Genomic DNA, 9506 nt, shown 5'->3' on the forward strand with positions numbered 1-9506 from the left:
GGGAATATACATTGCTCTGATGAGAGCAACATGTGTGCGCGCCCAGAACAGCAGCCGCCTGGCTGCGTTCAGAAGCTGCGCAGATCGTACTCCTCCCTGGCGATTGAGGCTGCTTCCATAGCCGTGGCCTGTTGTCTGTGCAAATCAACACATGTCTGATTGTACAGCAACAGGGCGAAGTGCTGCAATACAGCTCCAGCACATTTACCTCTGACGCATGGGGTCGATGCGTGGGCGAATGAACCACCTCTGGAGACTCCTCCTGTGGCGGAGTCCCAGGGGGATCCCCACGTGACCAGCTGACATCATGCTGAGCAGCTGTATCACGGAGAGGGCCTGCGGGATGTGACACGCCGGAGAGGGAGCTGTCAGTTCCTCCACTCGCTGCCGCGAGTTTAATTCCACTCCAGATAAATGGATATCTGAGAGGGAAGAGGACAGCTCTTCTTCAAATTCATTATGAAAACCCAGGCTTTGACAGATGCGATACGAGATGTAACGTCTGTAAAGCGACTTCCTCCCTGGAGCGAGCCAGCAATAGCAGGTCGTCCAGATCAAACCTCCTGGCGAACACATTCCAGCATCTGTTTGATCGTCAGCATGTGGAACACTGACAGGTCAAGGATGGGTCTCACTCCCCCGTTTTTCCCCCCCAGGATTTAGAAAATAACGGGAGTAAAAAAAACTGATTTTCCTCCCTTTTGGAAAAAAGGCCTTTTTCAACAGGAGTTCCTGCAGCGCTGAATGGAGCGCAAGACACTGTTCCTGGGATGACAGGAGTGTTTCTTGTATCCCATGGAACTGCGGGTGGAGAGGCTTCTCTGAGATATGCTGGAATGGTCGTCATGGTGGCGAGCCACGCCCTCGCTGCTCGCGCTTCTTGAGGCGAAAGGGCTGAGAGGGAATCTCCACACGCTGCATTTCACTCTGGCTGTCATCATGAGGCGTGTACACGCTCAGGGGATGAGTGGAGGTATGTGCAGTACTGTCCACACGAGGCGTTATAACGGCGCTCATGGGTTATTGTGACCGTGTGTAGGAGGCGTGTCTCGGACAGAGGAATGCCGCGAGCTCTGCAGGTTATTAACCGATAGGTTAAAACCAGCAGGCTTCTGCAGCGAGCGCTGACACCATGGCGCTACGGGCGCGCTGCCGCTGGGGGCACTCAGTCTGGAATACTGCTCATTCCCCCGTTCTGGCTTCTCTGTGAAGTGCTGTAATGGTCGTCATGGTGACGAGCCACGCCATTGACCTCGCCGCCGCTGCCCGTGAGGCGAAAGGGCTGCGAGGAAGCCTCCACACGCTGCGTTTCACTCCGGCTGTCATCATGAGGCGTGTACACGCTCAGGGGATGAGTGGAGGTGTGTGCAGTACTGTCCACACGAGGCGTTATAACGGCGCTCATGGGTTGTTGTGACCGTGTGGAGGAGGCGTGTCTCGGACAGAGGAATGCCGCGAGCTCTGCAGGTTATTAACCGATAGGTTAAAACCAGCAGGCTTCTGCAGGGAGCCCTGCTGTCTACTTAATCAACAGATTAGTGGCAGCCGGCTTAATTACCAGCTCTGCTTCCTCGGAGGCTCTCGTGGAGCAGACCAGGAACGGGGAGACCCTGTCTCTGGGGTGGTGGGGGAGCGGAGACGTGGGACGGAGCCCCTGCAGCCGCCAAAGGGCGAGTCTGACACCGAGGCGGTTGCTGTGGGCGTCTCTCCACTTGCGGCCTTCTGTGGCCGGCGCGGACGCCGCAGCTACTGCAGGCGTTTGTGCCACTGTGGGTGCTCAGCAGGCTCCAGCCAAACTTTTGCTGAGCCAATTGGAGAGCTTCATCAGCAGCACGGGGTAAAAACCACCAATGAGCGCTCAGCTCGAGATACCAGCGAGTCGTTTCCCATCAAGCATTTCGCTTCCGCAGCCCGTGGAGAGGAACTGCGCCGCCTCGCCTCGCCTCGCTCTCAAGGCTGCGGGCGTCTTTGTCCCGCGAGATTTCAACGTCTCATGTGGGCGAGCCTCCAGAGCAAGTCGGACAAAATGACTAACCATCATGCAACGCACTAGCAAGACGTTGATCACAACTGTGCAGGTCTCGCTTGTCTCAAACAAGCCTAGTACCTACAAGGTCAGAGAGATATCTTGCATCTCCAAAAACCTTAGTGCATGTCACTAAAAGGCCAATAAACTGCAGGTCAATTTGAGCGAGCAGGCCACATGCATCAACACTTCTATCCCCGCTGCGTTCTGCAGCTATTTCCTCAAGGACACGAATAATAGCAGGTCGTCTATCTAAGACGGTACGGCAAGCTATATGCCGGCAAGCCCACCTTGTTGCACTCAACCGTTGAAGCTCTTTCGGAGCTCCGGCATACATTTCTTTCTCAATGTTAAGCCACCTCGTGTGAACATAAGAGCCAGACACAAACATAAAGTCTTTGCAAAAACGCAAAAAAGCCTTCAGCTTGTGGGACTGCTTTAACTGTGTCAACTAGAACCAGATGAAGGCTATGTGCATTACAATGGCCATAAAACGCCTGCTTTGCCACCTCCTTAATTCGAGCTTGAACGCCGGAGTGCTTGCCACTCATGACAGAAGCACCGTCGTATGCTTGCCCAACCAGGTTACTTTTGTACTTCAGGCCATATCTCTCAAGGACGTCAGTCCTGCAGCATCAAGGCGGTCTGCAGACTCAAAGTGCAAGAAGCTCTCTTTTACAGCTCCTTTATAATAATATCTCAGCACTAAAGAGATCTGTTCCTTTTTTTTGTATCTTTAGTTTCATCTGCCATTAGGCAAAATACCTCACTTTCCTTGACCTCGTTAATGATGGAGGAGCGTACCATTAAGCGACATAAGCGGCCGCTTAGGGCCCTACGGGGCCCTGGAGGGTTCATAGAGAGAAGTTAAGTTGATTATTAGCTTGCTATTAAACATGAATTGCTAGCTCAGCAACATCTAAATCATCCTAGAAAGAGGTAACAAGAGTGTGCCGAGAAGTAACTAATCATCAATGCAAAACTAAACACTCAAATTTGGATAATCGATATGTCCATCCCACAGGGACTCATCTATCAACACTAGCCTCCTAGGTGTGTGTGTGTGTGTGTGTGTGTGTGTGTGTGTGTGTGTGTGTGTGTGTGTGTGTGTGTGTGTGTGTGTGTGTGTGTGTGTGTGTGTGTGTGTGTGTGTGTGTGTGTGTGTGTGTGTGTGTGTGTGTGTGTGTGTGTGTGTGTGTGTGTGTGTGTGTGTGTGTGTGTGTGTGTGTGTGTGTGTGTGTGTGTGTATCGGTGTGCTTGTAGCGCTAGTAGGCAGTTTTACATATAAAAAATATAAACGTCAAGACAGAGTCAGAAACAAATGCGATTTAAAATGTGTCTGACGATCATTGTGTATGCGAGAGAACATGCTACATTTCACAGCAACACAGGTGTTTTCTACCTTCTTTGAGAAGCATTAAGTGAACCTAACCGTGAGACACTGTTTGCTTACTGGTGGCTCTTGGCTGCGTCTTACAGGGGTTTGTATTCATGTTAACCAACCAGATTCTGTGAATGACTTTACGCAGCAGGGAGTTCCCGGTAGCTTAACTGTGTATTTGGCCGTCTACCTGTTGGTTGAGCTGGCTATTTATTAAGCAGCCTACCGACATAGCCAACTTGCTAAGTTTAACAAGCTAATACCGGTAGCACGAGCAGCTAGGATAAGCTGATATAAATGGTGTCAACACTAGTTTTTCAACCAATGACTGTTCGTGGATGTAGTGATAAAAACACTTTTGATTGTGCATCAAGTGTAATGTTCTTAAATGTTGTTATAAATAAGACACCGTCTCGAATCTTTAGACTAGCTTCACAAGCCACTTTATTAGCCAACAACCAGTACCAACTCACATCTTGTTCTACTCACTTCGATGTCAATAGATGTTATACTGCCACCTAGTGGTAAGTAACATATATGCATTGTAACTATGCATAAACATCTATCATTACATCAAGTTTTTCAATGGATATTTACAATGTCACCATTACATACTTTACAAATCCACAGTTCTTTGCAATAGTAAACGTTGTGAATGTTTGCAATTTATACTTTGTTTAATCCTCTTTCCAGGGCAGACAGTTGAAACAATGGATGCTGAGCTGAGGGGTTTCTTAATTAAGCGGAATATTTCTGAGGAATTTATCCAAAAGCTGGAAAATGAAAAGGTAAGCCACTTTACATATGTACCTGTCCCCTTTATGTGTGTTGTTATTCTCAATTCTTTCATTGAAGTGTACTGCTTGATTTTGGATTTGATTTATTTCGATCAGGTAAAACAACAATACAAAAAATAATAATAAAAATGGAAAGAAACAAGAGAATTATGCACTTTACAAACTTAAAGCTGGGGTAGGTAATTTTGGAGAAACCAGCTCGAGTGCGCTAGAATTAGAAAATACACAGCCGGAACAAATCTGCCACTTCCTTACAGAGCCCCTCCTCCAACACACACCAACGCGCACATGACCAATGAGGGCACGAGATAAGTTTGGAAGGCTGACAGGCAGGTAGGCCATCCATTGGTCGTGCTTTTTACAGCGCTACGGCTTCCACAGATGACATTTTTTATGGATTTTTTGTCAAAGCACTTCAGATATTCATTGCTATCGGGATGTTAAGAGCATTCCATGGAATATAACAAAAAGTGTATCTCGAGCCGGTTTCTCAAACTTACCTACCCCACCTTTAAGCAGTATCAAATTGATAAACACAAATATTATTGACTTACAAATTATATACAAACAAATGATCTACCTAATTACACATCCAAAAAGGAGTGGGGAGAAGTCAGTAGATTGTTATGCTGATTCATTGATTGAATTCAGATAAGCTGGGAATCACGTGAAATCTATATTCATATTGTGTGTTGAAAGAATGGCTAACTGAGGTTGCTCCGAATAAACGTCTGTGCTGCGTCCTTAAAACAACAATGAACAACAGAAATTATTAATAAACTAATATGGGTTGAACTGCTAGGCAAAAGGAGCTATACAATGACTATAATGAAATGCTAATACTCAAGTATTCACAATATGTGCATTATTACAATACAATAGGGAGTAATTATTCTTATTTAGAGAATTTAAATATTTATCATAGCCCAGTCAAAACTTATAGTAATGAACTGAAATATGGGCTTAAACTATTATTTACTAGATCAACATACTCTGTAGACAAAAGAACACATGAACAAATTAGTAGGCTGCATATATTATTAGTAGCGCCAAGTGGCTAGAAGCTTTAAGAATGGCACAGAAACATATGACACTGGACTATGACTTTGCAATAGGACATTATTGTAAATTAATAGCACCAGTGATTAAGCAATGGTGAATTAACTAGTTGCCTACATCCAGACAATCATCTGTATTCCTATTATTAGCTGGAAAGGCTTGGGCATAGGCAGTTAGCAAAATAACAACAAGGGGATTGGACTACCAGCCTTAACTTGAAATAGCTCTCATTAAAAAAAAAACACGAACTTCTAAAACGAACCAGATACATCCATAGAGGCTCCGGTCGCAAGTTTGTTTACTTTCACACAGGTCACTCCATCCCCGTACTCTGGTCAGCTGAGCGCACACCCACCTTTCGACTACGTCATCACAACAATACAGACGTGCACGCCCCCTGTCTGCAAGCCCTGGCAGTGACACCTGAGTCAATCCTCACCACACAAATCAATATGAAGCTCACTGTTTAATACCCGGTCCCTCAACAATAAAAGCCACATTCTCAACTAATTCATTGTGGACAATAAACTGGACTTTCTCTGTCTGACAGAAACCTGGCAACAACCTCTGGATTATCTCTCACTCAACCTCACTACACCCAATGGATACTCATACATAAATAAGCCACGCTCGGAGGGCCGAGGTGGTGGAATTGCCGTAATACACCGACAGGACATTAAAACCAGCCTCATCCCCATCTCATCTGCTCCTTCATTTGAACACCTGGCTTTTTAACTCTCTGGTCACACACAGTCAGTCCTGGCAGTTGTCTACCGCCCTCCCAAACCAAACCCTTCATTCCTCTCTGATTTCTCTGAATTTCTGACCCAGCTCTGTTCTTTCTCCACCTCAGTCCTCCTACTTGGTGATTTCAACATCCACATGGACTCCACTGACTCTACAATAACTACAGACTTCACGGACATGCTTAACTGCTTCAACATGTCAACTTTCCGACCCATAATCGTGGCCACATTCTGGATCTTGTTTGCTCGACTGGACTAAACCTTCACCATCTGTCTGGCTCAGACCTCTTCCTCTCCGACCACTTAGCCATCACCATGACCATCAACATTCCCACCCCACCACCAAAGCAAAAACGCAAAATCAACTTCCGTAAATTAAGCTGTGTTTCAGCTACCTCGCTCTCATCCTCCCTCTCTGAAAAAATATCCACCACTCCCTCTGTGGACCTCCATAGCCCCTCTGATCTCACTGACTACTACAACAACATTCTGTCCTCCTGCCTTGACCAACTTGCACCCATAAAAACCAAAACGGTTTCCTCCACCCACTCTGCTCCCTGGTTCACCCCTAAACTCCGTCTGATGAAAACCCGTGCCCGGCAACTTGAAAGACTCCGCAATAAAACAGGTCTCACAATTCATTCTCAAACCTACAAAGACCACCTACAGCAATATAAAGATGCCTTCTCCCACGCCCGCACCACCTACTACTCTCAGTTAATCCACTCTGGCTCCGGAAACCCCAAAACACTCTTCTCCACAATAAACAAACTCCTCAGCCCCCTGGACACGACCACTCAGTCATTCACAGTCGACAAATGCAGCTCTTTTCTCAAATGTTTTCAAAGCAAAATAGACAACATTTACAGCAGCTTAACCACTACCACACCAGCTCCCCCTCAAGCCACCTGCCCCCCCTTATCCTGCCAACCCCTGTCCCAGTTCTCCCCTGTCTCCCCTACTGACCTCTCTGATCTCCTCACAGGAATGAAAACTGCCACCTGCACCCTGGACCCCATTCCCTCCAGCTTTCTTAAAGGAATGGTATGCTCATGACACTCATTTTTAAATAATTATCATCCGATAAAACAGACCAGTCTCTGCCAGTCTTTTTTTTTAATCCGATGACATTATCAGTGATTTTAAACTGATTATATACCGAAATAACATCAACACTGTGGGCGCCGCCATTTCCCGGACGTGACGTAAACCATGCGTTTGGTTTTCGAGGACACGTTGATCTCCATGTTATTTACTGTAGTTTCTCTCTTCAAATATGCCTCACTGTATCGCGAAATATTGCCACAATTCTGATAGGAACAATCCACAGAATGCTCGGTTCCATCTGTTGCCAAAAGGTAAGCGTAAGAAGTACATTCAGAGGCAGTGGCTAGCGAAATGTGGCCGGCCCGAACCGAAAGATTCACAGGCTCATGTATGCAGCGAACATTTCAAATTTCCGGACGACTACTCTGAGAGTATGATAAAACATAACATGGGATTTATGGAACAACCATTACTCAATGGAGATGCAGTACCATCGGTCTTTCTGGTGTCATCATCGACCAGGACACCAGTTCGGCCAGTTGAGAAATCGCCCTCTGCAAGTGTGAAGCGACGGAGGAGCAGAAGTAGTGCTCGGAGTAAGAATAAGGTATGTTATAGCGCATTTCCATTGCAGCGGCTAGCCCCGTTTTAACGTCCTTTAGCGTCCAGGCCAGGACAGTTTTTGGTGGCCTTTCCATATAGCGTAGTACCGGCTAGTGTGTATTTTCCCCCAGTTTTTCCGGCCCCATAAAATCGTGATTCTATGGCCAGGGACAACGAAGCTGAGTATGCTAAACTAGAGAGGGAATCGCTAGCAAGGGTGGTACTACATGCATACATATAGTATCTTATATCATCTTCCCATTATACACACATGCATTTCCAAACATTTGGACTACCTATGTTGCAAATGTATTATCTTTTCAATTTACACACGGCATCTATTGCACGTCTGTCCGTCCTGGGAGAGGGATCCCTCCTCTGCTGCTCTCCCTGAGGTTTCTCCCATGTTCCCTTTAAACTGTGGGTTTTCCTCAGAAGTTTTTCCTTGTACGATGTGAGGGTCTAAGGACAGAGGGTGTCGTATTGTCATACTGATATGTATGGCTGAATTCCCCCATCCAATCTCTTCACATTGGTCAAAACTTCTTCCTCTGCTGACGAGTCCAAACTCAAATACTCCGCCATGTTTCCGTGTGTTGACAAAGTGAACGCATGGATGACGTCACGACCATCACGTGACTACTGAAAATGGCAAAAATGGCGGCGGCCAGACGGAATATACAGGTCTTGATAAAAAAGAGCTATAAAATCATTATTTACCGGGGAATATCGCTGATTTCTTCAGGGTATGGTTTAAACATAATGTTTCACTAAATACTGAAGTTTTGATTAATTATCTAATGAGTGGACCATTCCTTTAAGGCCTGCCTTCCTACTCTCTCTTCACTCATCACTACAGCAATCAACTCCTCCCTGTCTTCTGGCACCATCCCACCGTCCCTCAAAATAGCTGCTATCACCCCTATTCTGAAGAAATCCGGACTAAACCCTGACAACCCTAATAACTTCAGACCAATCTCGAACCGACCCTTTCTGTCAAAAGTTCTGGAACGCGCTGTAGCGTCACAACTCAAGCATCACCTCTCTGACAATAACCTCTATGAAACTTTTCAATCCGGATTCCGCTCAAACCACGGTACCGAAACCGCACTCCTCAAAATTACAAATGACCTTCTCCTCTCCTCCGATGCTGGTAACCTCAACATCCTCATCCTCCTTGACCTCGGCGCTGCCTTCGACACCATCAATCACTCCATCCTCCTCACCCGTCTTGAAACCACCTTCAACATCACCGGCACTGCCCTCTCTTGGTTCACTTCATACCTCATACCTGAAACTCAACTGCGATAAATCTGAAATAATAATCATTGGACAAAACAAGCTCACCACACCTATCCATAACTTCACCCTCAACATAGACGGTTTCCCCGTTCAAACCTCCCCTCACATCCGGAACCTAGGCATCATATTTGACCAAACCCTCTCCCACAACAAATACATCAAACAGATCACAAAGACAGCCTTCTTCCACCTCAAAAACATCGCCCGTCTACGTTCATCCCTCTCTCTGGAACTCACTACCCCAATCCATCAGAGATTCTTCCTCCCTCACAGCATTCAAAACGTCACTCAAAACCCACCTGTTCAACACTGCATTCAATCTCTGACCACCCCCCCCCTATTTTCTGTTCTGTTTCTCTTTTTGTATTTCTTTGTTATCTATTTTATTTTATATATTTTTTTGTTTTCGCGAGCCCCTCTTTTCAATTCGCCGGGAATATACATTGCTCTGATGAGAGCAACATGTGTGCGCGCCCAGAACAGCAGCCGCCTGGCTGCGTTCAGAAGCTGCGCAGATCGTACTCCTCCCTGGCGATTGAGGCTGC

Source organism: Pseudochaenichthys georgianus, unplaced genomic scaffold, assembly GCF_902827115.2.
Source record: "Pseudochaenichthys georgianus unplaced genomic scaffold, fPseGeo1.2 scaffold_662_arrow_ctg1, whole genome shotgun sequence".
NCBI lineage: Eukaryota > Metazoa > Chordata > Actinopteri > Perciformes > Channichthyidae > Pseudochaenichthys > Pseudochaenichthys georgianus.